The 27,221-nt window shown below is 41.4% G+C and overlaps 1 long non-coding RNA gene across 1 annotated transcript; it reads left to right on the forward strand.

Annotated features, from left to right (window-relative positions):
- The first annotated feature begins 1,704 nt into the window (after positions 1-1,704).
- Positions 1,705-26,460, forward strand: LOC148774830 (uncharacterized). Its single transcript, XR_016035286.1, has 4 exons — positions 1,705-1,786; positions 5,684-5,749; positions 22,143-22,223; positions 26,417-26,460. It is a non-coding gene; the product is annotated as an uncharacterized LOC148774830 (long non-coding RNA).
- The last annotated feature ends 761 nt before the right edge of the window (positions 26,461-27,221 follow it).

Consider the following 27,221-nt stretch of genomic DNA (forward strand, 5'->3'; position numbering starts at 1 on the left):
CTTTCTCTTTGCTAGTACAAGATCGTTTTTATTGATATTGACACATGTCTAAAGTGGCTTATAGTTTTAAAAATTAATTTTTACTGGAGTGTAATTTTTTTCATAATATTGTGTTAGTCTCCACTAAAGTGAATCAACTGTAGAAGGAGGAAACGGCAACCCATTCCAATCTTCTTGCTGAGATAATCCCATGAACAGAGGAGGCTGGTGGGTTAAGTCCATAGGGTCACAAAGAATTGGACACGACTAAGTGACTTGACCATCACCACATAATTGTTTCATAATATTGTGTTGCTGCTGCTGCTGTGAAGTTGCTTCAGTCATGTCCGACTCTGTGCGACCCATAGATGGCAGCCCACCAGGCTCCCCCATCCCTGGGATTCTCCAGGCAAGAATACTGGAGTGGGTTGCCATTTCCTTCTCCGAAGCATGAAATTGAAAAGTGAAAGTGAAGTCATTCAGCCGTGTCAGACTCTTCTCAACCCCATGGACTGCAGCCTACTAGGCTCCTCCGTCCATGGGATTTTCCAGGCAAGAGTACTGGAGTGGAGGTGCCATTGCCTTCTCCGAATATTGTGTTAGTCTCCACTATACAGTAAAGTGAATCAACTATACATATACATATATCCCCTATTTTTTGGATTTTCCTTCCCATTTAGAGCATTGAGTAGAGTTCTCCGAGCTATCCAGTAGGTTCCATTCGTTATGTATTTTATATATGTCAATTCCAATCTCCTAATTATCCACCCTATGCCTCCATAATGAGGCGTGTTTGGAGAGAAATCACCTAACAGGTTCCGTGTGGGCCCTAGCTGTTCCATTCAAATTCTATTCTGAATTAAAGATTTCTTGCATCTCATGTATTATTACATTGCTGTATGCCTTGTCATGAGCTAGAGAGTATTTCAAACCTCAGAGCACTCTAACAGTAATTCCAGTTCTCAGACATACTTACTTCAAGTAAGAAGCCGTTTTCTCTGTGGCCCGTAAGAATCTCCACATTAAAACAGAATTTTCCTGGCGACCTCAGCTTGACTCAGGCCCTTAGTCTCAGGCCTGCGTGTGTGTATTTAGTCGGTCTGTTGTGTCCAACTCTTTGTGTCCTCATGGACTGTAGCCCACCAGGCTCCTCTGTCCATGGGATCTCCAGGCAAAAGTCCTGGAGTGGGTTGCCATTCCCTCCTCCAGGGGATCTTCCCAACCCAGGGATCGAACCCAAGTCTCTGGCATTGCGGGAGGATTCTTTACCAGCTGAGCCACCAGGGAAGTCCAAGAATACTGGAGTCAGTAGCCTATCCCTTCTCCAGGGGAACTTCCCAACCCAGGAATCCAACCGGGGTCTCCTGCATTGCAGGCAGATTCTTTGCCAGCTGAGCCACTGGGAAGCCCAATTTCAGGCCTTCACAGTCTAATTCTCATTTGTCCAGTCGGGTGGCTCCTGACTGCTATTACCTTGAACTGCCCCCTGAGTTTATGCAAACTCATTTTAACATGTATCTGCCAGTTCCCTGAAGTGGAGACTCCACTGAAGGCTTTAATAATCCTGGTTAAGCAGATACCCACATGTCTACATGGACAGACAATGTACAACTTTGCATCATTTAAAAATGCCACCCAGCCTATCAACCGATGCCTGGAGAATGTGAGCCTGAAAGATAACAAAGTGTCGGCTGAGGTCACAGATGTCACATCAGTCATCCTTGGCGGTTTTCTTGCACTGACCTTGGGAAGCCAGCTTATGATCTCAGGATGGACCGAAAAATGATCTTTGTATTACTATTGTCAGGTAGGTGGCATGTTTTTTCTTTTTTAGCAGGATTCTGTTATATGGGACGTAGGATTATAGATACAAGAGAACGATCTCATTCTAGTCCTGTGTGACTTAACTGGATAACTGAGTGAGCAGGACTCAGACCCCAGTCTTGCTGTTTAGTCACTCAGTCGCACCCGACGCTTCTGTGACCCTGTTAACTGCAGCCCGCCAGGCTCCTCTGTCCATGGAATTTCCCAGGCAGGAATACTGGAGTGGGTGCCCATTTCCTTCCCCAGGGGATCATCCCGCCCCAGGGATCAAACCCACATCTCCTGCATTGGCAGGTAGGTTCTTAGCCACTGAGCCACCAGGACCCCAGCCCAGTCTGGTGGATGGAACTTTTATTGAGAGTGGGTTGGTAAGGTAGGGGAAGTTACCCATGGCTGGATCACCTTGAGAGGCGTGCTGTTCAATTGTAAGCCTAGCCAGCCTTGAAACAATTTAATCAAATAGTCTGAAAAACAAGTCTGTGTGAAAGAATGTGTTGCTTTATTGGCATTTTCCTGAGTTTAACTTCTAAATTAAAGAGGCATTAATGAAGGTGATGGGGGGGGTCTGTGTTCCTCATTTTCCAAAAAGTTTTCCCCAAAATTATAATTTCCTCCTTCACCTTGTAATTTCACCTTTTCAGCGGTATGAACCCTGAATCCATGGGGGCGGCGGCGGGGTGAGGGTGGGGTCGTTATTTTCCACTTTGTGGTCTGAGAAGTGATAGAGGAAAAAAACAGAAAGAAAGAACTCTTACTGGCTGAGGGGTTATGTGGTTTAGGCAGAAATGGAAGTCAATTCATTAAAATAAAAAGTAACATAGGCGTATTATGAAGTAGTATCAAATTAGCATTACTTTTAGCCTCTTCCTGAGAGTATTAGGATTAAAAGTTTTTCTCAAATACAGCATTTATGTGTCAGAAATACTAGTGCCCAGAACCTAGATAAGCAGCAGGCAATTATTTGAAATCTGTTTAGCCCCCTCAGATGTGGTTGTAATTTGAGTTACAGAGAGTCTCAAGAATCAACTGAACACTCTAGGATTTGGAGGAGGGATTCAGGAATTTTTTAGATATTAGATTGGCCAAAAAATTCACTCGTTAATAAGATGTTATAGAAATATCTGAACAAACTTTTTGCCTGACCCTGCACTAGGGGATAAATTAGTGTAATGGTTAAAGCACAGACATGATAGATCTAGTTTCAAACCTGGCTTCACATCTTACAGCCAGGGAGCATTAAGGCAAGTTACTTTCCATCCCTCAGCCTCAGTGTTCTTGTCTGTAAAACACAGTTAGTACCTGCCTAAATGGAGGAGCCTGGTAGGCTGCAGTCCATGGGGTCACTAAGGGTCGGATACGACTGAGCGACTTACTTTCACTTTTCACTTTCACACATTGGAGAAGGAAATGGCAACCCACTCCAGTGTTCTTGCCTGGAGAATCCCAGGGACGGGGAAGCCTGGTGGGCTTCCGTCTATGGGGTCACACAGAGTCGGACACGACTGAAGTGACTTAGCAGCAGCAGCAGCAGCAAGGCTGCCTACAAGTAGTCACCTAAGAACTAAATAATTACTGTAAGCGTCTGGCAGTAGTGAATAGGTATTTAGCTATGATGACAATTATAAACTAGGAAACAAACCTGGGTATAGGATGGTGATTTCTGAGAAGTGAAGGAGAAGGGGGAAATTCCAGGAAAACAGAAGACTAGCAGAGTTATCTTCCTGGAGAAGGAAATAGGAGCCCACTCCAGTATTCTTGCCTGGAGAATCCCATGGACAGAGAAGCCTAGTGGGCTGCAGTCCATAGGATGGCAGAGTGGAACACATTGAAGGGATTTAGCATGCACACACAAAGTTACTCGGATTTTGTAAATAGCAAAGAATAAAAACATTTAGCTTGAGGATAAGGACATACATGGCAGGAATATGATATAATATTTAAATATATTCAAATATACGTAAAGCTTTCACACAGAGGAGACCAGCGGTATTCACGGTGTGGTTCCAGAGGGCAGAGTGGGGTTACTGCCCCGAAGTAGACACATTTTGGGGAAAGGGGAGGGACACAATATTTGGAAAGGACTCCTGGAAATGAAAGAAATTCATGCTACAAAAGCTCAGGCAGAGAATGGGTTAAGGCCTTAATGAGACTTCGTGAGGTCAGCAAGTTTAAGTGACTCCAAAGACTGCCTTGATATCCATTGCCAAGGCTGTCATCGGCTTTGCATGTCTGGAATCCTCCAAAGAAACTCTCTTGATGTGACTTCTTTATAGAATACTCGAAAGATGTTGGAAATGATTGCCACCACCCTTACTCATTAGATGAAGAGGACACGAAAAGTGTGAGGAAATGGGAAAAGAGTTTGTTTTCTTTCTCCAATAATCACAGGATAGAGCCAGTATTTCTAAGTGTATCAGAGGACTTCGTCCTGTGGAGAGTAATTTTTTTTTCTATGATTTGATGTCCAATCCCTGAATTCCTTCACTCATTTGTGCATTCAAAAGTACGTATGAGGTACCCTGCACCAAGGCCACGACAGTGACACGAATGAGTTCCCAAGTTCATGTTCAGGGCAGGTGGGGGCAGATAGAGGGAGGGAACAGAGACATTCAGCAGAACAAGTATTGAAATAAGAAAAGAGTGAAAAATAGCACCCAGAAATAAACCAGGGAAGGTGATGAACATAATGCAGAAGGCCAACATAGAGAAGGGTACCAGGACCTTTTCCTCTGAGTTGCTGACATTTCTGATGAAAGTTGAACAAGGAGAAGATGCCAAACTTTCAAAATCTGGGGAGGGGTGGTGGAGGTAGAAGGGACATGAAGGACAGAAGTTCTGAGGCAGAAGAAGACAGAGTGTGTTCACGGAAAAGCCAAAGCTCTGATTTGAGTATAGGGTCCTAATGCTAAAAGCACCTGGAGAGAGCTCTGGGTCCACAGGCCTTGGTTATCTGCGTGCAGCTCACCACACACGCCTGCAGGCACACCATTAGAATGACTAAGCAAAGAAGCAAGGCTTCTCTTTTTCCTTCAGTAATCTAGGAAGAGAACGTTTCTCTCAATTTAATTGTTACAGGAATGAGTTCTGAACTGAGATTCAGGGACCACAGCACTCTACATTTCTTAAAAGTCATATCTGTGTGTTCATTTTTGTCTCCCCCACTCTGCTAGGCATATGTATGTGCTTAGTCTCTCAGTTGTATCCTACTTTCTGTGACCCCATGGACTGTAGCATATCAGACCTCTCTGTCCATGGAATATTCCAGGCAAGAATACTGGAGTAGGTTGCCATTCCCTTCTCCATGACATCTTCCTGACCCAGGGACTGAACCCTCGTCTCCTGTATTGCAGGCAGATTCTTTACCATCTGAGCCACCAGTGAAGTCTGCTAGGCATGCAGAAGGCTCTCAATTAATAATAGTTGCAGAAACAACAGATGATCAGAATTTTGATGCAGATCAGTTTAAGTGTGGAGAACTGATTGACTCGCATGGGTCTCATTGTCATCCTGCCTATCAAATAAAACACAGACTAGATGGCATCAAAATCCTTTTCATTTCTAATCTTCAGTGATTCCTCAAAGGTCAGCCTGAGATGATCCATAGGCTAGTTTCCAAATCTATAAATCTCTAGCTTGGTGTGAAGTTGGTTTTTTAGAAGGAAATGAACACTCTCACTCTGAACTCCTGGAGAAGGATTTCTAAGACGGGGAAGGAGGCACAGTATCTCAAAATCAACTTGCACTGGTTTCAAGCTGGGAAGTTGGACTTAACATCATTGTGATGAATTTCTTTGTACGTTGGTCTCTAGAGGATGACTAAAACATCTATGAACCTATTTTGGAAGCACATTTTATATAATTTCCCTAAATGTCTTTATAGGTTATATATTTACAAAACCTGTTGCAACACAGCTTTCAGGGACAAGTGGCACTCTTGGTTCACCAGGTAGGTTACCAGCCAACTCAGACAGGTAGTATCATTATCTGTGTATTTAATAGTATTAGTATCATATCTGTGTATTTAATAAGCACCTATCTGTGTGGTTTTCTATGACACATGAGTCAAATGAAAGCAACAACACTGAAAGGAAACATTTCAGGGTTAACTCTGGCTATACAAATTGGGGTAATTTTTCTGCTTTTTAATACTTTCTAAATTCTCTATGAAATGAATCATAAAATATAATTAGGAAAAGGTTTAAATTTTTTCAGATTAAGCCAAACACATACAACCTCTGCTTTCTAAGCTGTCTCTCTCATCAAGCAATGCCATTAAACATTAATAGAGAAAAACCTAGATATCAGCATACTCATTTCATTGTCCTTATTTACTGCTCAAATAAACTTGGTCGTGACATATACTGAAACTGATTTCAGGGATCTGATAGAGAAAAGAGCAAGAATTGCAGTAGACATATGAGATAACCCAAGGTTAATATTTTTCCATTTCCTGTTTTTTTTTTTATTTTACTTGGAGGCTAATTACTTTACAATATTGTATTGGTTTTGCCATACATTGACATGAATCCGCCCCAGGTGTACATGTGTTCCCCATCTTGAACCCCCCCCCCACCTCCCTCCCAATATCATCCCTCTGGATCATACAAGTGCACCAGCCCCGAGCATTCTATATCATGCATTGAACCTGGACTGGCGATTCGTTTCACATATGATAATATACATGTTTCAATGCCATTCTCCCAAATCATCCCACCCTCGCCCTCTCCCACAGAGTCCCAAAGACTGTTCTATACATCTGTGTCTCTTTTGCTGTCTTGTATACAGCGTTATCGTTACCATTTTTCTAAATTCCATATATATGCGTTAATATACTGTATTGGTGTTTTTCTTTCTGGCTTACTTTGCTCTGTATAATAGGCTCCAGTTTCATCCACCTCATTAGAATTGATTCAAATGTATTCTTTTTAATGGCTGAGTAATACTCCATTGTGTATATGTACCACTGCTTTCTTATCCATTCGTCTGCAGATGGACATCTAGGTCGCTTCCATGTCCTCGCTATTATAAACAGTGGTGCGATGAACATTGGGGTACATGTGTCTCTTTCAATTCTGGTTTCCTTGGTGTGTATGCCCAGAAGTGGGATTGCTGGGTCGTATGGCAGTTCTATTTCCAGTTTTTTAAGGAATCTCCACACTGTTCTCCGTAGTGGCTGTACAAGTTTTCATTCCCACCAACAATGTAAGAGGGTTCCCTTTTCTCCACACCCTCTCCAGAATTTATTGCTTGTAGACTTTTGGAAAGCAGCCATTCTGACTGGTGTGAAATGGTACCTCATTGTGGTTTTGATTTGCATTTCTCTGATAATGAGTGATGTTGAACATGTTTTCATGTGTTTGTTAGCCATCTGTATGTCGTCTTTGGAGAAATGTCTGTTTAGTTCTTTGGCCCGTTTTTTGATTGGGTCATTTATTTTTCTGGGATTGAGCTGCAGGAATTGCTTGTATATTTTTTAGATTAATTCTTTGTCAGTTGCTTCATTTGCTATTATTTTCTCCCATTCTGAAGGCTGTCTTTTTACCTTGCTTATAGTTTCCTTTGCTGTGCAGAAACTTTAAATTTTAATTAGGTCCCATTTGTTTATTTTTGCTTTTATTTCCAATATTCTGGGAGGTGGGTCATGGAGGATCCTGCTGTGATTTATGTCGGAGAGTGTTTGCCTATGTTCTCCTCTAGTTTTATAGTTTCTGGTCTTACGTTTAGATCTTTAATCCATTTTGAGTTTATATTTGTGTATGGTGTTAGAAAGTGTTTTAGTTTCATTCTTTTACAGGTAATTGACCAGTTTTCCCAGCACCACTTGTTAAAGAGATTGTCTTTTCTCCATTGAATATTCTTGCCTTCTTTGTCAAAGATAAGGTGTCCACAGGTGCGTGGATTTATCTCTGGCCTTTCTATTTTGTTCCATTGATCTGTATTTCTGTCTTTGTGCCAGTACCATACCGTCTTGATGACTGTGGCTTTGTAGTAGAGCCTGAAGTCCAGCAGGTTGATTCCTCCAGTTCCATTCTTCTTTCTCAAGATTGCTTTGCTTATTCGAGGTTTTTTGTATTTCCATACAAATTGTGAAATTATTTGTTTTAACTCTGTGAAAAATACAATTGGTAGCTTGATAGGGATTGCACTGCATCTCTAGATTGCTTTGGGTACTATACTCCTTTTCACTACATTGATTCTTCCGATCCATGAACATGGTATATTTCTCCGTCTATTAATGTTCTCTTTGATTTCTTTAACCAGTGTTTTATAGTTTTCTATATATAGGTCTTTTGTTTCTTTAGGTAGATATATCCCTAAGTATTTTATTCTTTTCGTTGCAATGGTGAATGGAATTGTTTCCTTATTTTCTCTTTCTGCTAAGTCTGCTACTGCTAAGTCACTTCAGTCGTGTCCGACTCTGTGTGACCCCATAGACGGAAGCCCACCAGGCTCCCCCATCCCTGGGATTCTCCAGGCAAGAACACTGGAGTGGGTTGCCATTTCCTTCTCCAATGTGTGAAAGTAAAAAGTGAAAGTGAAGTCGCTCAGTCGTGTCCTACTAGTAGCGACCCCATGGACTGCAGCCCACCAGGCTTCTCTGTCCATGCGATTCTCCAGGCAAGAGTACTGGAGTGGCTTGCCATTGCCTTCTCCGTTTCTCTTTCTATTGTCTCATTATTAATGTATAGGAATGCAAGTGATTACTGTGTGTTGATTTTATATCCTGCAACTTTACTATATTCATTGATTAGCTCTAGTAATTTTCTGGTGGAGTCTTTAGGGTTTTCTATGTAGAGGATCATGTCATCTGCAAACAGTGAGAGTTTTACTTCTTCTTTTCCAATTTGGATTCTTTTTATGTCTTTTTCTGCTCTGATTGCTGTGGCCAAAACTTCCAAAACTATATTGAATAGTAGTGGTGAGAGTGGACACCCTTGTCTTGTTCCTGACTTTAGGGGAAATGCTTTCAATTTTTCACCATTGAGGATAATGTTTGCTGTGGGTTTGTCATATATAGCTCTTATTATGTTGAGGTATGTTCCTTCTATTCCTGCTTTCTGGAGGGTTTTTTTTATCATAAATGGATGTTGAATTTTGTCAAAGACTTTCCCTGCATCTATTGAGATAATCATATGGCTTTTATTTTTCGATTTGTTAATGTGGTGTATTACATTGATTGATTTGTGGATGTTGAAGAATCCTTGCACTCCTGGGATAAAGCCCACTTGGTCATGATGTATGATCTTTTTAATGTGTTGTTGGATTCTGATTGCTGGAATTTTGTTAAGGATTTTTGCATCTATGTTCATCAGTGATATTGGCCTGTAGTTTTCTTTTTTTTTGGCATCTTTGTCAGGTTTTGGTATTAGGGTGATGGTGGCCTCACAGAATGAGTTTGGAAGTTCACCTTCCTCTGCAATTTTCTGGAAGAGTTTGAGTAGGATAGGTGTTAGCTGTTCTCTAAGTTTTTGATAGAATTCGGCTTTAAAGCCATCTGGACCTTGGCTTTTGTTTGCTGGAAGATTTCTGATTACAGTTTCAATTTCCGTGCTTGTGATGGGTCTGTTAAGATTTTCTATTTCTTCCTGCTTCAGTTTGGAAATTTGTACTTTTCTAAGAATTTGTCCGTTTCTTCCAAGTTGTCCGTTTCATTGGCATATAATTGCTGATAGTAGTCTCTTATGATCCTTTGTATTTCTGTGTTGTCTGTTGTGATCTCTCCATTTTCATTTCTAATTTTATTGATTTGATTTTTCTCCCTTTGTTTCTTGATGAGTCTGGCTAGTGGTCTGTCAATTTTATTTATCCTTTCAAAGAACCAGCTTTTGGCTTTGTTGATTTTTTCTATGGTTTCTTTTGTATTTATTTCTGCCCTAATTTTTAAGATTTCTTTCCTTCTACTAACCCTGGGGTTCTTCATTTCTTCTTTTTCTAGCTGCTTTAGGTATAGAGTTAGGTTATTTATTTGACTTTTTTCTTCTTTCTTGAGGTATGCCTGTATAGCTAGAACCTTCCCGTTAGCACTGTTTTGCAGTGTCCCACAGGTTTTGGGTTGTTGTGTTTTCATTTTCATCCGTTTCTATTCATATTTTGACTTCTTCTATGATTTTTTGGTTATTCAGCAGCATGTTCTGTTTTTTTTAATTGAAATATAATTGATTTACACTGTTATATTAGTAGTCAAGTGTACAACATAGTGATTCAGTATTTTTATTGATGATGCTGCATTTAGAGTTTTATGAAATATTGACTATATTCCTTGTTCTCTGTAATATATTCTTCTGCTGCTGCTAAGTCACTTCAGTCGTGTCTGACTCTGTGTGACCCCATAGACGGAAGCCCACCAGGCTCCCCCGTCCCTGGGATTCTCCAGGCAAGAACACTGGAGTGGGTTGCCATTTCCTTCTCCGATATATTCTTCTAGCTAATTTATATTATACATAATAGTTCATACCTCTTAATCCCTCACCCCTGTTTCACCCTTCCCCCCCACCCCCGCTCCCGACTGGTAACCACTAGTTTGTTCTCTGTATCTGGGAGTCTATTTCTGTTTTGTTACAGTCATTTATGCTATTTTTTTGATTCCACATATAAGTGATATAATAAAATATTTGTCTTCCTCTGACTTATTTCACTAAGTATAACACCTTTTAGGCCCATCCATGTTGTTGCCAAAGACAGAGTTTCATTCTTTTTTGCAGCTGAAAAATATTCCTCTGGGTGTGTGTGTGTCTGTGAGTGTGTGTCTGTGAGTGTGTGTCTGTGTGTGTTTGTGTGTGTGTGTGTGGTTGGGTGTCGGTGTGTGTTCTACATCTTCTCTATCCTCTCATTTGTTGATGGACTCTTCTCTTGCTTTCATACCTTGAGTATTGTAAACAATGCTGCTATGAACATTGGGCTTCATATGTTTTGGAATTACTGTTATCATTTTCTTTGCATATATACTAAGGAATGGAATTGCAGGATCCCATGGTAGCTCAGTTTTTACTTTTTGGAACAACTTCCATAGTATTTTTCATTATGGTGTCACCAATTTGCATTCCACCAGCAGTATACAAGGGTTCTGTTTTCTCCACAACCTCTCACCCTTTTGTGGATTTTTTGGATAGTCATTCTGACAGATGTGAGGTAATATCTCACTGTGGCTTTGATTTGCATTTCTCAGATGATTAGCCATGTTGAACATCTTTTCATGTGTCTGTTGGCCATATATACGGCTTCTTTGGAAAAGGTCCATTCTCTGTTTTTCTGTAGGACTTGTTTCTTTTATGATGCAGTAACTCATCCACAAGTCCCCAGCTGCCACACTCTACTTGCTAAGAGTAGTGGGAAAGTGGCAGCGTATAGAATCTTAGGAAGCTTTATTCACGGAGGGACTTCTACTGCCTCTTGGGAGGTTGGCAATGTTCTGACCATGTCTGTCTCAGAAAAGTAAATGACTCCAAAAATACTAAAATCCCCAAGCCACAAAACACTACATTCTTGTCTTGGTTCGCAAGCACCATACCAACCTTCAGTACATAGTGAAGGAGGAGAGTTCCAACCTCAGCTTGTCTAGAGCCTTGTCTTCCTTGATATTTTGATCAGATTGTTTCCTCCTTTAATGGTCTTAACACCCTTGATGAAAGCCAATTGCCATAGGTATAGGAGTTAATTTCTAGACTCTCAATTCTATTCCATCGATCCTTAGGGCAGCATCATACTGTTTTGACCACCATTGCTTTGTAGTAAGTTTTGAAATTATGAAATGTAAGTCATCCAGCTCTGTACTTTTTCAAGATGATTTTGGCTGTTTGGGGTACCTACAAGTTCCGTATGATTTTTAAGACCAAATTTTCTATTTGTGTAAACCTTTATATAAGTATATCTGTGTATACTAATTCATTTAACTAGCCAGTAACTCTACATGATTCATAATTATTATCCTCATTTTATATATTATGAAACCAAAATACAGAGTGGTTAAGTCTGCTGCACAAGGTCTCAGCTAATAACTAGTGAAATTAGTTTGAAACCAGGTATTCAGGCTCTAGAGTCTGTGCATTTAATCCACACATGATACCGCTTATTCATCATCCACATTGATGTTCTGAGCTTGGCCTTAACTTATGCTTTTTTTCCTTTTTAACATTTTTTTTTTTGTTTTTGGTTGGACCATTTGGCATGTGGAATCCTAATTCCTAGACTTAGGGTCAAACTCATGCCTCCTTCACTGGAAGTGAAGAGTCTTAACCACTGACTCTTCCGTACTCTTGCAACATTGTCACTTAATGTTTTACTCATGCTTTCACTAAAGTGAAGCCTGTAGTAAAGGCTGTAGTCTGTCTTCTCCTTTAGGTAAAGCTAATGAACCCTAATTTTATGACTATGATGGTAACCATTTGCTCATTTTTATCTGGGCTAAGTGGCTTTTTATCTACTACTCTTCCTTTGATATTGCTACTTATTTCTCAGTCATGATGATATTTAAAAGTCAAAAGGAAAGAAAATAAATCCAGAACACAAAAGGTGAACATAACGCATCTGTTGAAGGCCACTGGGAAGATGGACCATGGCAATGGCATTGTGTCTGACCAGGAGACACAGTCTCAGTCACTGAGTCGATGAGTCGCTAAGTCATATCCAGCTCTTCTCAAGCAAATCAGGCTAATATCCAATTGCTTTATAAACCTATTCAACACAAGATAAGGGTGATGTAAGACAGGGGTCCCCAATCCTTGTCAGGAACCGGGCCACACAGCAGGAGTGAGCAAAGCATCATCTGTATTTACAGCCACTCCCCATCCCTCATATCACCACCTGAGTTCCACCCCCTGTCAGATCTGCAGCAGCGTTAGATTCTCATAGGAGCATGAACCCTGCTGTGGACTGCAAATGGAAGGTACCTAGGTTGTGTGCTCCTTATGAGAATCTAATGTCTGATGATCTGAGGTGCAAATAGAGATTATCATTAGTGGAAAGGTTAATCACAAAGTAATCGTAATAGAGATAAAGTGCACAATGAATGTAATGTGGTTGATTCATCCCAAACCCTCTCCTCCCAACGTTCGTCCATGGGAAAAATTGTCTTTCATGAAACTGTTTCCTGCTGCCTGAAAGACTGGGGCTACTGATATTAGAACTTTTGAAATTTAAGAAAAGATCCTAACGATTAGGAAAATGAAGTTTCTACATATTTATCTAGTCTGGAGCAATATTCTTGCTGCAGGCACTGCATTAGACTCCAATGTCTGAGTACAAAGATGATTCTAATACACAGCATCAGGAGTGAACATACTGATCTAGTTTCTATTTTCCCATTCATTATTGTCCAGCCAGTGATGAGAAGTATCAGTGGTTGAGAACTTTCATTTTTAATTAGAATTTTTCTCATCCATTCAAACTTCCTTAATCCTGTATCTCATATGTTTAGGGAGTTTAGCTACACAAATTCCAATATCTTAAAGCTGGCACATCTAAAATACGTGAAATCTTCTTTAATTCTGAGGATTCATGGTAAAGCAAGAGTAACTGGACTGGAAGATATTTAGCAGGAAAAAAATGAAATTTCAGCTTATAAATTGTTCAGTTCACTTCAGTTCAGTCACTCAGTCGTGTGCGACTCTTTGCGACCCCATGAATCACAGCAAGCCAGGCCTCCCTGTCCATCACCAACTCCCAGAGATCACTGAAACTCATGTCCATCGAGTCGGTGATGCCATCCAGCCATCTCATTCTCTGTCCCCTTCTCCTCCCGCCCCTAACCTTTCCTAGCATCAGAGTCTTTTCCAGTGAGTCAACTGGTCGCATGAGGTGGCCAAAGTATTGCAGTTTCAGCTTTAGCATCAGTCCTTCCAATGAACACCCAGGATTGACCTCCTTTAGAATGGACTGGTTGGATCTCCTTGCAGTCCAAAGGACTCTCAAGAGTCTTCTCCAACACCACAGTTCAAAAGCATCAATTCTTCGGCGATCAGCTTTCTTCACAGTCCAACCCTCACATCCATACATGACCAGGGGAAAAACCATAGCCTTGACTAGACGGACCTTTGTTGGCAAAGTAATGTCTCTGCTTTTTAATATGCTATCAAGGTTGGTCATAACTTTCCTTCCAAGGAGTAAGCGTCTTTCAACGGAAGTAGGTTTCCTTTATTCAGGCAAGGAGGGATGACAGTCGGCCTAACAAATTGTTACCAGTCAGAAATATCTGTCCTTCCATAAGCTGGATCTGACACTGGAGGTCATTCTACCTCTATGTTAAGGGAATAACCCTCCCACCCTCAGCTTCTGCACAACGTAAATTATTATTTTTGCATCCTTTCAGTTAACCCTGATTTGCTAGAAGGGAAGGCTTATTGAGAGTTAGCTGCGTAACTTGGTGAGAGTTTCATCTTCTTTTAGTCAAACTTATTTGGTGCCCTCAACTTTTTTATTTTACATAGATGATGACAGAGCTTGGCAGACAGTTCTGCAGTCAAATAGGTGGGAATTGAAACTCCATCTCCACCATTTATCAGCTTCATGCTCTTAGGCAAGTTAGGCGATGTTTCTGATCTTTGTTTTTTATCCTATACACATAATAAATTATTATGTAATAATATACTCTCAGGTAATTGTTTTGAAGAGAAAATGCCTAGAATGCAGGTAATACGCAATTTGTTTGTTATGAATATTACTGTCTCAGACATGTGAATGTCTGTGATTTTGGAATAATGAAGTACCTTAAGCAGTGGTCCCCAACCTTTTTGGCACTGGGAACCAGTTTCATGGAAGACAAGTTTTCCGAAGACCAGGAGTGGGAGGGGTGGTTTGGGGATGATTCAATTTCATGAAATTTATTGTGCACTTAATTTCTGTTATTATTACATTAGCCTTACCTCAGATCATTAGACATTAGATCCCAGAGGCTGGGGACCCCTGCCTTTGAGGACACATATGTCTTTACTCTCATATTATAAGTGAGACACAGAGGCTTAGAAATTTCAGTGACTTACTCAGGTCTCCCACCCCTTGGCAAAGCCAAGACTAGAATCCTGATCTCCTTTCTCCCTGGGGCAATGAACAGAAATATCCCTTGCTTTCTATCTGTTCAGGCTGAAGAATGCACAGTGGCTGGGATTATAGGCTGGTTTTTCTCTCTGACTGGCTGGTTCAGTAATAGTTTGGAACAAGGAGAGTGAGTAGAATCTGGGCAGGACATAGCCTGACAGAGCCAAGCTATGAAGTTCCATCAGGAAAACCACTGTCCTCCTAGGCAATAACAGCTTCAAGGCAGACTTAGTGAGGAGCTGTTCTCTACCAAGCTGGGGAAAGCAGAGTTGTGACCCACTGGCTGCTGGGAACTGTCTAAGCAGGCCACTCTGTAGGTGAGCAGAAACTGGGTCATTGCATTTGACATCTGGCCTTCTGATTGCACCAGTGGACATGCTCTCTAAGAGCCATTAACCAGAGACGTCACACAAAATTTTGAGGGCTATTCAAAACACTAAGTGCAAATGTTATCCCATCTACTTTTTATCCTTTAGAAAGTCCGATTTTTCTGAATTGTAACTAGCTACCTTGACTTACTAAATCTCTCCAAAAAAATAAAAGTGAACAACAGCAGACAAAAGGGACATCTAACTATATTATCATACCTTGCTCAGATTGATGTTGTCAATCCTTTGCTTCAAGGGCAAAACTGAGTATTTCTTTTAAAACGTTGCTTCATGGCAATAGCTTTTTCCAAATATCTTTTGGAATAAGGAAGAGCCCTGTCCATTCTGTAAAAAAATAATAAGGTCTGGAAGAAAAGACATTGAGTTGGAAGCCAGCAAATGTGAGCTTTTCCCAGTTTTACCACAAATAAGCTGTTCAGAACTTTCACCAAACACATCACCGATCAGTTTTCAAGGTCATCCCAGTGCCAGAAAACTCTAACACTTAGAAAATGTCACTTTCTGACTTGGAAATTTTGAAGGCCTTTCATAGGTGGGGTATATCCTTGTAAGAGTCTGCTTTGCTCAGATAAGACTTCTGTCAATTGCAAGGCGGGAGGGAACCAAGCTAAAACCAATAACTGCATGAGATGACTTTATCACATCATGACAGGAGCTCAGAAGCTGGAAATTTGGGCAGAGAGCAAAACTGCAGGGTGGTGGTCCAACATTGCGTTTTATATTCTCTCGAATGACATTCCATGTTAGAAAGTCAGTTGTTTGGGAGAGCTGTGTGCCCAGTGGTTAGAGGGTAGCACAGAGGGCTGGGAGACTAGATCTCCATGCCTAATTATGTCTCTAGCCCACAAGTCAACCCACCTCTCCCGCACACTGGGAACCGCGGGCCTGTAGTGCTCCCTCCCACAATACCCAGACAGCCCAGGATGGTAGAGTTTTTCTGAACAACTGTGAGGTCAGAGGCATGACAGTACAAGACAAAAGAGATGACTATTCTGGAACAGTTCAGATGTTATGCAAGTATGAGCTGATACCGCCACACAGATTTGGAACATTTAATATTCCGGGTGGTACATTCATTCATTCATTCCTGCCTCTGAAACCTACAATTAAGTGATTCAGTCCAAGTAACAAATACATACTTTGTGCAAATGTCATGTTAGTACTTGGGCACTATGAAAAAAATTTTTAAACTAGGAGTTTGAGGCCTTGCTAAACCTACCCTTTTATTCCAATTTACACTAATTTGCCACTGAACATGAAACTCGTGTCAGTCTGAGAGGTTTGCCAATCTTTGCCTACTGGCTGCCCTCTAACGTCCACATAAATGCACACTGTATTCTCTTTCTTTATATTTTAGCCCTTTTTAAGGTCATTTCTTCACCTTAATTCGACCTCACACTTCCACCTAAAACTCTACCTATCCTTCAAGTTTCAGCCAGTGACTCAGTCCAAGTAGGCAGAGGGTAAGGACTTCAGAGTAAGTTTTCAGGGCCCAGTGAAGCTAAGGAAATGTGCTGCATTGGTCCAAGACCCACGTGTTCCTTAGGCAGTCTGATACTGGACACATCTTCCATTATGCCTCAAGGTAAAAGTGTTTCTCTTGGAGAGAGAGGTGGAATTTTACAGGTATAGTCTGGATATGTTCCTGAAAAAGAAATAAAAGGATTAAGGAAAAGACCCTCAGGCCAATATTGCTAGAGCAAAAACAATTTTTCTTAAAGGCTATAACAAGAGGACACGGAAGTCTAAGAGATATAATGGAAGTAATACAACAAATTGGTGTGAACAAATCATCAAAATGAAGACTATGTGATTATTATATCAATTCTAGCGCTTAGGGTATCTGGGAATCTCAAGGAATTTAGTTGTCATTTTTGCACGTACAGTGCACCCCAGTGTTCACCAGTTAATATGCTAAAACAGCGAAGAAATCTTGCTGACAGGATCTCAACCAGGTGGAGATCTGGGAAGCTGGAATATTATTGGAAAACAGCAGAATTAGGTCTCAATTTTGTTCCTTACCTACTTTGTTAAACTGAGCCAATCATTTAATTTTCAAATTTATTATCTATAAAGTAAGCAAGTGAGATTAAGTGTTCCAAGGGACTTGAAGGTAAAATGTAAAAGTATATTCTGAATTAATTAGGACAAAATTTATATTGACATTTAGTAAATGAACAAGGCAAACTGGAAAAGACCCTAATGCTGTGAAAGATAGAAGGCAGAAGAAGGGGGCAGCAGAGGATGAGATGGTCGGGTGGCGTCACTGACTCAATGAACATGAGTTTGAGCAAGCTCCGGGAGACAGTGAAGGACAGGGAAGCCTGGAGTGCTGCCGTCCATGGGGTCTCACAGAGTCTGAGCACGGAGAGACACACAGAGATGCAACTGAGCGACTCGACAACAAGTAACAGAAAGGGAAGGGCCTAGAGCAGAAGAGGGGGAAAAAAAGCAGGAAAGAGATGCTTCCTGGAATCCAGCCCCCAAGAGGTTCAGGCTAGAGTGTTAAAATTGTTCTGCTAAAGTTCAAATTGATTTTAAGGAGCTCTCGCTCCCTAAGCATTTTCTTATTTGGGTAGCAAAAATGTTTCACAAACTGATTATCCCTGGCAAACACCATGTTCCTCCTCTCTGACTTTGCTTAAAATTAGAAACTTGAAAGTGCCAGTTTTTAGAGGTGTGAGATCTTACCATTGGCTCTTTGACATATTCTTTTTACAACTTGCTGTAATTTTCTGTCCCTTTAAGGTCTTAGTCTACAGGCCTTCTCTACCAAAGGCTGTGCTGACAAGTGAAAAGGACCCTCTGTAAGGAGGAGCGGACTATTTGCAAAACGACTTATCTTGACCACTACTGAACACAAGATGGGATCCTCTTATGAAGAGCTCAGGGCATGGTTTATTGGCTTGTTTTTTCTTTTTCCTACATCCTCCTTTGTGCCAGAGACAGTGATCATCCCCAGATGAAAGTCTGGTTCAAACACTTCATCGTCTTTCCAGCTGCCTTAGGCAGTGGAAATTTCATGCCGTGGTCCACAACACCTGGCACATCACTGCCTTCTCTGCTTCTCACACCCTATGGTGCAGCCACATAGATTTTTGTGGTTCCCCCAGCCCACCAGGATGTCGTGAGTGCTGGGGTATCGCTGACACCACTGACTCTGTATCTAAATGTCCACAAAGTCGGTCGGGTGAAACCCTAGACCACTTTCAAGGTGAGTTCAGAGAACCCCTCCATAAGGTCTTTCCATTTCCTCCTTTTTCGAATAGAACTGACCATTGTTTCCTGTGCTACCACTTCACCATCCCCCTAAAATACTTAATTACACTTAAATTAAAATTTTGTCTCTCTTTCCTAAGCTGGGATGTCCTTGATGGAAAAACCATGAATTATTTTTTATTTCATTGTATCCCTAGTACAAAAGAGACATGCCAAAACCTTTGTGTAAATGAACAAACAAGTGAGTAAGTGTCCAAGGGGCCCAGGAACCATTGTTGGCTGAAAAAGAATGCACAACCTTAAAGTTGAGAATTATGTTTTATTTGGCAGAATTTCTGAGGACTTAAGCCCAGAAAAAGCCTCTCAGCTAGCTCTGAGGGACTGCATCGAAGAAGTAAGGGAGGATTTATATGAGTTTTACAACAGAAGTCAAGTAGTCAGAATGTCAAAATATTACTTTTAATTAAAGAAAGCCAGACATCGCAAGTTAATAAATTTAGCACTTTTCCCTCTATGGGAAGATGCAAGAGTCCGGGCTTACTACAGTCATTCCTTTGATATACACCTTAACCATCTAGAACCAATAGCCTGCTTTTCTGCCTCCTGAATCCCCTTAGGGTCTACAGTCTGGGGTGGCAGCAATGGCTGAAAGCATGGTGTCTGCAGCATCCTTTGTTCACTCCTATGGCAAGCGATTTTTTTTCATCCACACCATCAAGGCCTGTGAAACACTCCTGGATTCTAAACAGTCAATCATAAGAGTTCATTTAGCTTTAACATACTATGCCAAGCACTGGGATCTTGTGGAGTTTTTAGCCTAAACCCAGGTAGGGGAGGTCAGAGAAGACCTCCCAATAAAAATGGCCTTGAACTGGGACCTGAAAAGTGGATACCTAGCTAAGAAAGGGACCATGGGAGGATATTTCAGGCTAAGAGAAGACTAGGTACAAAGGTGTGGACATGGACCAGAGTATGCTGCATTTGAGGAACCAAGAGATGTCCAGATGCCTCGACCCCAAGAGGAGGGTGAAGTTGCAAGCACTGATGGGGAGGCAGGCAGGGGCTGGGGCATGCAGGGTCTTGTTGAGTTCAGTTCAGTCGCTTAGCCGTGTCCGACTCTTTGCGACCCCATGAATCACAGCACGCCAGGCCTCCCTGTCCGTCACCAACTCCCGGAGTTCACTCAAACTCATGTCCATCGAGTCGGTGATGCCATCCAGCCATCTCTTTCTCTGTTGTCCCCATCTCCTCCCGCCCCCAATCCTTCCCAGCATCAGTGTCTTTTCCAGTGAGTCAACTCCCCGCATGAGGTGGCCAAAGTATTGAAGTTTCAGCTTCAGCATCAGTCCTTCCAATGAACACCCAGGACTGATCTCCTTTAGAATGGACTGGTTGGATCTCCTTGCAGTCCAAGGGACTCTCAAGAGTCTTCTCCAACACCACAGTTCAAAAGCATCAATTCTTCAGCGATCAGCTTTCTTCACAGTCCAACTCTCACAGCCATACATGACCACGGGAAAAACCATAGCCTTGACTAGACGGACCTTGGTTGGCAAAGTAATGTCTCTGCTTTTTAATATGCTATCTAGGTTGGTCATAACTTTCCTACCAAGGAGTAAGCGTCTTTTTATTTCATGGCTGCAATCACCATCTGCAGTGATTTTGGAGCCCCAAAAAATAAAGTCTGACACTGTTTCCACTGTTTCCCCATCTATTTCCCATGAAGTGATGGGACCAGATGCCATGATCTTCGTTTTCTGAACGTTGAGCTTCAAGCCAACCTTTTCAGTCTCCTCTTTCACTTTCATCGAGAGGCCTTTGAGTTCCTCTTCACTTTCTGCCGTAAGAGTCTTGTAGGTGTTCATAAAGAGGAGGGGGCACCGTGCCATAGACTGAGCATACCTACCTGACTAACCACTGAAACTCCTGACTCAGACGCAGAAAGCCTGGAGTAGTGCGATCTTTGCACTCAGTCAAAACTCTAGATGGCTTCAGTTAAACTTTTAGCTACCCAGATGGCGCTAGTGGCAAAGAACTCGCCTGCCAATGCAAGACAAGAGATGCAGGTTCGATTCCTGGGTCAGGAAGATCCCCTGGAGGAGGAAATGGCAAGCCATTCCAGTATTCTTGCCTGAAGAATCCCATGGACGGAGGAGCCCGGTGGGCTACAGTCCATGGGGTCCAAAACAGTCGGACACAACTGAAGTGACTTAAGAACTTTATATTTGGTGTGGCTTTATTTTTTTGTTTTTCACTTTGGGATTTTTTTTCTTCTAGTTGTAAAGTTGCGTGCTTGTTATTGAAACATCAAAAGTACTGTGTCAGTCTGCTGTGGAGGCAGGTTTGCACTGTTCTTACACTCATTCTGTGCATGCCCCTTTGCATGTGGCTTCTTTCATTCATCATTACATTCATTTTAGGTGCGATCCAGACACTCACCTACCTGTCTCTCCGTCAGAACCTGGTCAAACAATTCGTTGCTCTATGTCAATTATATCTCAAGAAAATGAGAAGACCTTTTTAAAGAAGCAAGGAAATTGCCCACACATTTACAACTGCTAGTATTTCACTGAATACCCACTATGTACAGAGCCCTGTTCTAGTGTGGAAGAGATTCAAGATGCACCAGGCCTGGGATCTAGGAGCCCAGGGAAGCTTGTTTCAGAAAAGCTCATTGGTATCCACAGGGGTTATAATTGTGTGCCCTAAATGTGAATGAATTGCACTGAACTGAAAGCTGTAAAGGAAGATGTAACATTTTAACTAAGAGAGACAGATCATTTTTGTTCATTAGCTATTCTTTTTTATTTTTACATACTTTCATTGATTCCTAATGAAAATCTTTCTTTCCATAATTTTAATCTCAGTAGTTGCTGAACCTCAACATTCCTATGATCTAGTTATTGTTTAAAAACACTTGTTCTTAACAGATGCACACTACTGTATGTAAAATACATAAACAACAAGGACCTATTGTATAGCACAGGAAACTATATTCAATATTTAGTAATAACTTTAGTGGAAAAGGACCTGAAAATTGCATATATATGTGTGTGTATTTGTGTGTATGTATAACTTAATTATTTTTGAATTATAGAAAATCAACTATATTTCAACTGAAAAAAGCACTTGTTCTTACATTTTATACCTTTGCATCTGAATGATGAAGGATACCTTAGAGATACTAGTTATTTGTCACATCATATACCTAATTTGTGTGACAATTGATTATATATATGTGATGAATCAGGTGGGGCTTCACAGGTGGCTAAGGGGTCAAGAATCCACCTGCAATGCAGGAGATGCAATTCAGACCCTGGGTTGAGAAGATTCCCTGAAGAAGGAAATGGCAACTCACTCAAGTATTCTTGCCTGGAAAATCTCATGGACTGCAGTCCACGAGTCACAAAGAGTCGGATATGACTGAGCGACTAACTACACACTCTACTAACTGATGTGTGTATGTGAAGGCACACAAATTATATATTAAACTAACAGTCCTCTCAATGACATTTTGAAGTAGGTATTACGTTTTACAGATGGGAAAATCAAGGCTCACCTTCTTCACCTGTAAGGCCCTGCCACGTGAAAATCCTGGAGCTGCCACTGGGAGATGTGGGATGAATCTGTCTTTTGTGATGTGCTCTGTGGTCCACTCATTACCTCAGTCTTAATCCCTTTCTCCACTTCTCTTTTGCACAGCGGTGCCTTCTTCGACCAGTGCCATCGCTAGTACTACAGACTCATTCAATCATGGGGACGTTACTGATGCATCACCAGGAGGTTTGTTCCCGTTTTAAAACAGTTTTTCTCTGGAGTCACTGTTAGGATGCAGCTCTACTTAATGGACTGACTACTGCAGGGAAACTGACAAAGACCGAGAAATGGAAGCAAAATAGACAAAGTCTCTCCTCCACAGGAATTCTCCCTTCTGGAATGTTGCACAGGCATAATACTGTGGAGTAGAGAAATTAAAGCATTCTAGCAAAACACATAAATGATGAGCGTGACCATGAAATGGTAGGCCAGGTAAGAGGGATCCAGTGGTGCAGTGGTGAGAGGGGGGCTTATGGTCAAACCGGGCTGGACTCAGCCCTGAGCTTGGCCCTGTCCCAGGTGCTGACCCTGAGTACATTGAACCCCGAGTTCTCCAAAGGGTCTCCGTCATCTTAATTTTAAAATGGGACTCATTATACCTGTCTCACAGTGTTTCTCTAAGGATTACATAAGAAAATGTGTGTAAACTTGCTTGAGTGAGAGCCCAATACATCACACGTGCCCAATAAAGTATAAGCCGTCTGGGTCCTGAGATAAGGATGACCAGGTGGCATTCACTCTCTCTGATTCTTCTTCTACGGAGAAGTTGACTTTGAAAGAGCAGGCTGAAAACAGAAAAGAAGAAGGTCTTTTGTAGGTGGGATTTCGGCGGGGTCCTCTGGATTTAAAGTAAAGCCTCAAAGAAGACTTAGCATAGCTACTGGAAACGCTGAGAAAAAGGGAAGCAATGGGTTTTCAGAAGGACAGAGACCAACAGAGGAAAATTAGGCTAAGTGCCTAGAACCAATTACTAACTTCTGGGTCCAGTTAAATAATCTACTTTTCAAAGTGATTTCAGTGTAAAGCCAACACGAATAGTGTCAAACCAGAAAACAGTCATGGGTCAGCTGCAGACACACATAGCAGCATATGCCATGAATCCGATAAATAATGAACTGCTAGAGAACGACCAAATACAATCAAGTCTTTGACGAGGTCATGTTATGTAGTGCAATATGTTATTTGTAGTAAATTCAAGAATTGACATAACATGATATCAGGGGACAGGAGAAAAATAAATATTATTGTGGACTAATAAGGGGGGATTAGAACTCAAAAGCCTCGTGATGAAAGTGAAAGAGGAGAGTGAAAAGGTTGGCTTGAAGCTCAACATTCAGAAAACAAAGACCATGGCATCTGGTCCCATCACTTCATGGGAAATAGATGGAAAAACAGTGGAAACAGTGTCAGTATTTTTTTGGGCTCCAAAATCACTGTGGATGCTGATTGCAGCCATGAAATTAAAAGACGCTTACTCCTTGGAAGGAAAGTTATGACCAACCTAGATAGTATATTAAAAAGCAGAGACATTACATTGCCAACCAAGGTCCGTCTAGTCAAGGCTATGGTTTTTCCCGTGGTCATGTATGGATATGAGAGTTGGACTGTGAAGAAAACTGATCTCCGAAGAATTGATGCTTTTGAACTGTGGTGTTGAAGAAGACTCTTGAGAGTCCCTTGGACTGCAAGGAGATCCAACCAGTCCATTCTGAAGGAGATCAATCCTGGGTGTTCATTGGAAGGACTGATGCTAAAGCTGAAACTGCAATACTTTGGCCACCTCATGCGGGGAGTTGACTCACTGGAAAAGACTCTGATGCTGGGAAAGGTTGGGGGCGGGAGGAGAAGGGGACAACAGAGAGTGAGATGGCTGGATGGCATCACCAACTCTGTGGACATGAGTTTGAGTGATCTCCGGGAGTTGGTGATGGACAGGGAGGCCTGGCGTGCTGTGATTCATGGGGTCGCAGAGAGTCGGACACTACTGAGCGACTGAACTGAACTGATCCAACTTTCTCAGCACCATTTGTTGAAGACATTTCATTTTCCTGTATGTGTGCTTAATGCTCTTGCCAAAAATTGAGTGTACAGAGTTGGTGATGGACAGGGAGGCCTGGCGTGCTGTGATTCATGGGGTCGCGGAGAGTAGACACGACTGAGCAACTGAACTGAACTGAACTGAATTGAACACTAGCAGAGCATTCAGTTCAGTTCAGTTCAGTAGCTCAGTCATGTCAGACTCTTTGTGGAACCATGGACTGCTGCACGCAAGGCCTCCCTGTCCATCACCAACTCCTGGAGTTTACTCACTCATGTCCATTGAGTCAGTGATGCCATCCAATCACCTCATCCTCTGTCATCCCCTTCTCCTCCCACCCTCAATCTTTCCCAGCATCAGGGTCTTTTCAAATGCATCAGTTCTTAGCATCAGGTGGCCAAAGAACTGGAGTTTCCGCTTCAACATCAGTCCTTCCAATGAATATTCAGAACTGATTTCCTTTTGGATTGACTGGTTGGATCTCCTTGCAGTCCAAGTGACTCTCAAGAGTCTTCTCCAACACCACACTTCAAAAGCCTCAATTCTTCGGTGCTCAGCTTTCATTATAGTCCACATCTCACATCCATACATGACTACTGGAAAAGCCATAGCCTTGACTAGACAGAGTTTTGTTGGCAAAGTAATGTCTCTGCTTGTTAATATGCTGTCTGGGTTGGTCAAAACTTCTCTTCCAAGGAGCAAGTATCTTTTAATTTCATTGCCGCAGTCACCATCTGCAGTGATTTTGAAGCCTGCCATAATGAAGTCTGACACTGTTTCCCCATCTATTTCCCATGAAGTGATGGGACCAGATGCCATGATCTTGGTTTTCTGAATGTTGAGCTTTAAGCCAACTTTTTCACTCTCCTCTTTCACTTTCATCAAGAGCCTCTTTAGTTCTTCTTCACTTTCTGCCATAAGAGTAGTGTCATCTGCATATCTGAGGTTATTGATATCTCTCCCGGCGATCTTGATTCCAGCTTGTGCTTCTTCCAGCCCAGCGTTCCTCATGATGTACTCTGCATATAAGTTAAATAAGCAGGTGACAATATACAGCCTTGACATACTCCATTCCCGATTTGGAACCAGTCTGTTTTTCCATGTCCAGTTCTAACTGTTGCTTCCTGACCTGCATACAGATTTCTCAAGAGGCAGGCCCAGTGGTCTGGTATTCCCATCTCCTGAAGAATTTTTCACAGTTTGTTGTGATCCACACAGTCAAGTGCTTTGGCATAGTAATAAAGCAGAAATAGATGTTTTTCTGAAACTCTCTTACTTTTTTGAAGATCTAGCAGATGTTGGCAATTTGATCTCTGGTTCCTCTGCCTTTTCTAAAACCAGCTTGAACATCTAGAAGTTCACGGTAGTGTTGAAGCCTGGCTTGGAGAGTTTTGAGCATTACTTTGGTAGTGTATAACATCAGTGCAATTGTGCTATAGTTTGAGCATTCTTTGGCCTTGGAATGAACACTGACCTTTTCCAGTCCTGTGGCCACTGCTGAGTTTTCCAAATTTGCTGGCATGTTGAGTGCAGCACTTTCACAGCATCATCTTTTAGGATTTGAAATAGCTCAACTGGAATTCCATCACCTCCACTAGCTTTGTTTGTAGTCTTGCTTCCTAAGGCCCACTTGACTTCACATTTCAGGATGTCTGGCTCTAGGTGAGTGATCACACCATTGTGATTATCTGGGTCCTGAATATCTGTTTTGTATAGTTCTTCTGTGTATTCTTGCCACCTCTTCTTAATATCTTCTGATTCTGTTAGAACCATACCATTTAAGGTAACTATATTAAGAACGTTTGCAGAAAGGAATCCAGTGAGACAGATGGCAATAACTCAGCTGGGGCAAAGTAAAGGTTTGGATTCTGATGACAGAAAACGGATAGCAACATGACTGAACGTGAGTCATGTTCACGTTCACTCATGTCCAGCTCTTTTTGAGGATTGGACTGATGTTTATGTGGGATGTCAGCTCAATATGTCTCTTTCTGATCACCATTTTTACATTTTTAAAACATGCACCACTTCTTGTAGAAGTCCATAGACGGTTCTTCCAGTAGTTTGTCATAACGTTCCATTTTAGTGTATTCGGTGGTCTACTAATTCCAGACGAATGGAAACTTCTTGGGTAGCTGAAAGTAGATATTGGGATTATTAATGTTAAGACTGACACATTACCTCATACATTTTACTTGCTCACTGTTGAAAGATGAACTATATAGTTCTTTAAGCACAGCTAAGGAATAACAAAAACCCACTAGACAGTCTCATTCCAAAGGGGTATTTTTTAAACATACTGTATGTATTCTGACCTTATTTTGAAATATTATCTTTTTAGGACTGTACACAGAACATCAACATGGTTTCTCACAGTCAGGTATGTTAATATTTGACAAAGAATGATGATCATTCCATTTAAAATTTTGTTTTGTGAGTTTTAAATGCCTTGGAACTAGAAGCATCAATTTTAATTTTAGGTTTATTTTCTTTCTGATTTTCCTTTAAATTAATTGAAGTATAGTTACTGTACATTATCATTTGTTCCAGTTGTAGAATGTAGTGATTCACAACTTTTAAAAGGTATACTCCATTTATAGTTGTTATAAACTATGAGAATATCCCCTATGTGCTGTACAATATATGTGCTGTACTTAGATGTTCATTTGTGTCCAACTCTTTATGACACCATAGACTATAGCCCACCTGGTTCCTCTGTGCATGGGATTCTCCAGGCCAGAATACTGGAGTGGGTTGCCATTCCCTTCTACAGGGGATCTTCCCAACTCAGCGGTCAAACCCAGGTCCCCTGCACTATAGGCGGATTCTTTACTGTCTGAGCCAGCAGGGAAGCCCTGTACGATAATATATCCTTGCAGCTCCTTTTATACGTGACAGCTTGTACCTCTTACTCTCCTATCCCCATGTTGCCTTTCCCTCTTCCCTCTCCCCACTGGTAACCACTAGCTAATTATAAAAACAAGAGTTACTGATTTCAGTCACACAAACTGTAAAAGGAAATAAAATATGCTCTTTTCAAAATCACCATAGGTATTTCCAATTACCTTAAACATTTTAGAAACAGCAGTATATAATCTGATCATCATTTTTATTTTAAGTTATGTATCTTCAACTTTCTAACCTAC

Source organism: Moschus berezovskii, chromosome 19 (assembly GCF_049115385.1).
Source record: "Moschus berezovskii isolate FMDL1 chromosome 19, NW_MosBer_1.0, whole genome shotgun sequence".
NCBI classification, from domain to species: Eukaryota; Metazoa; Chordata; class Mammalia; order Artiodactyla; family Moschidae; genus Moschus; species Moschus berezovskii.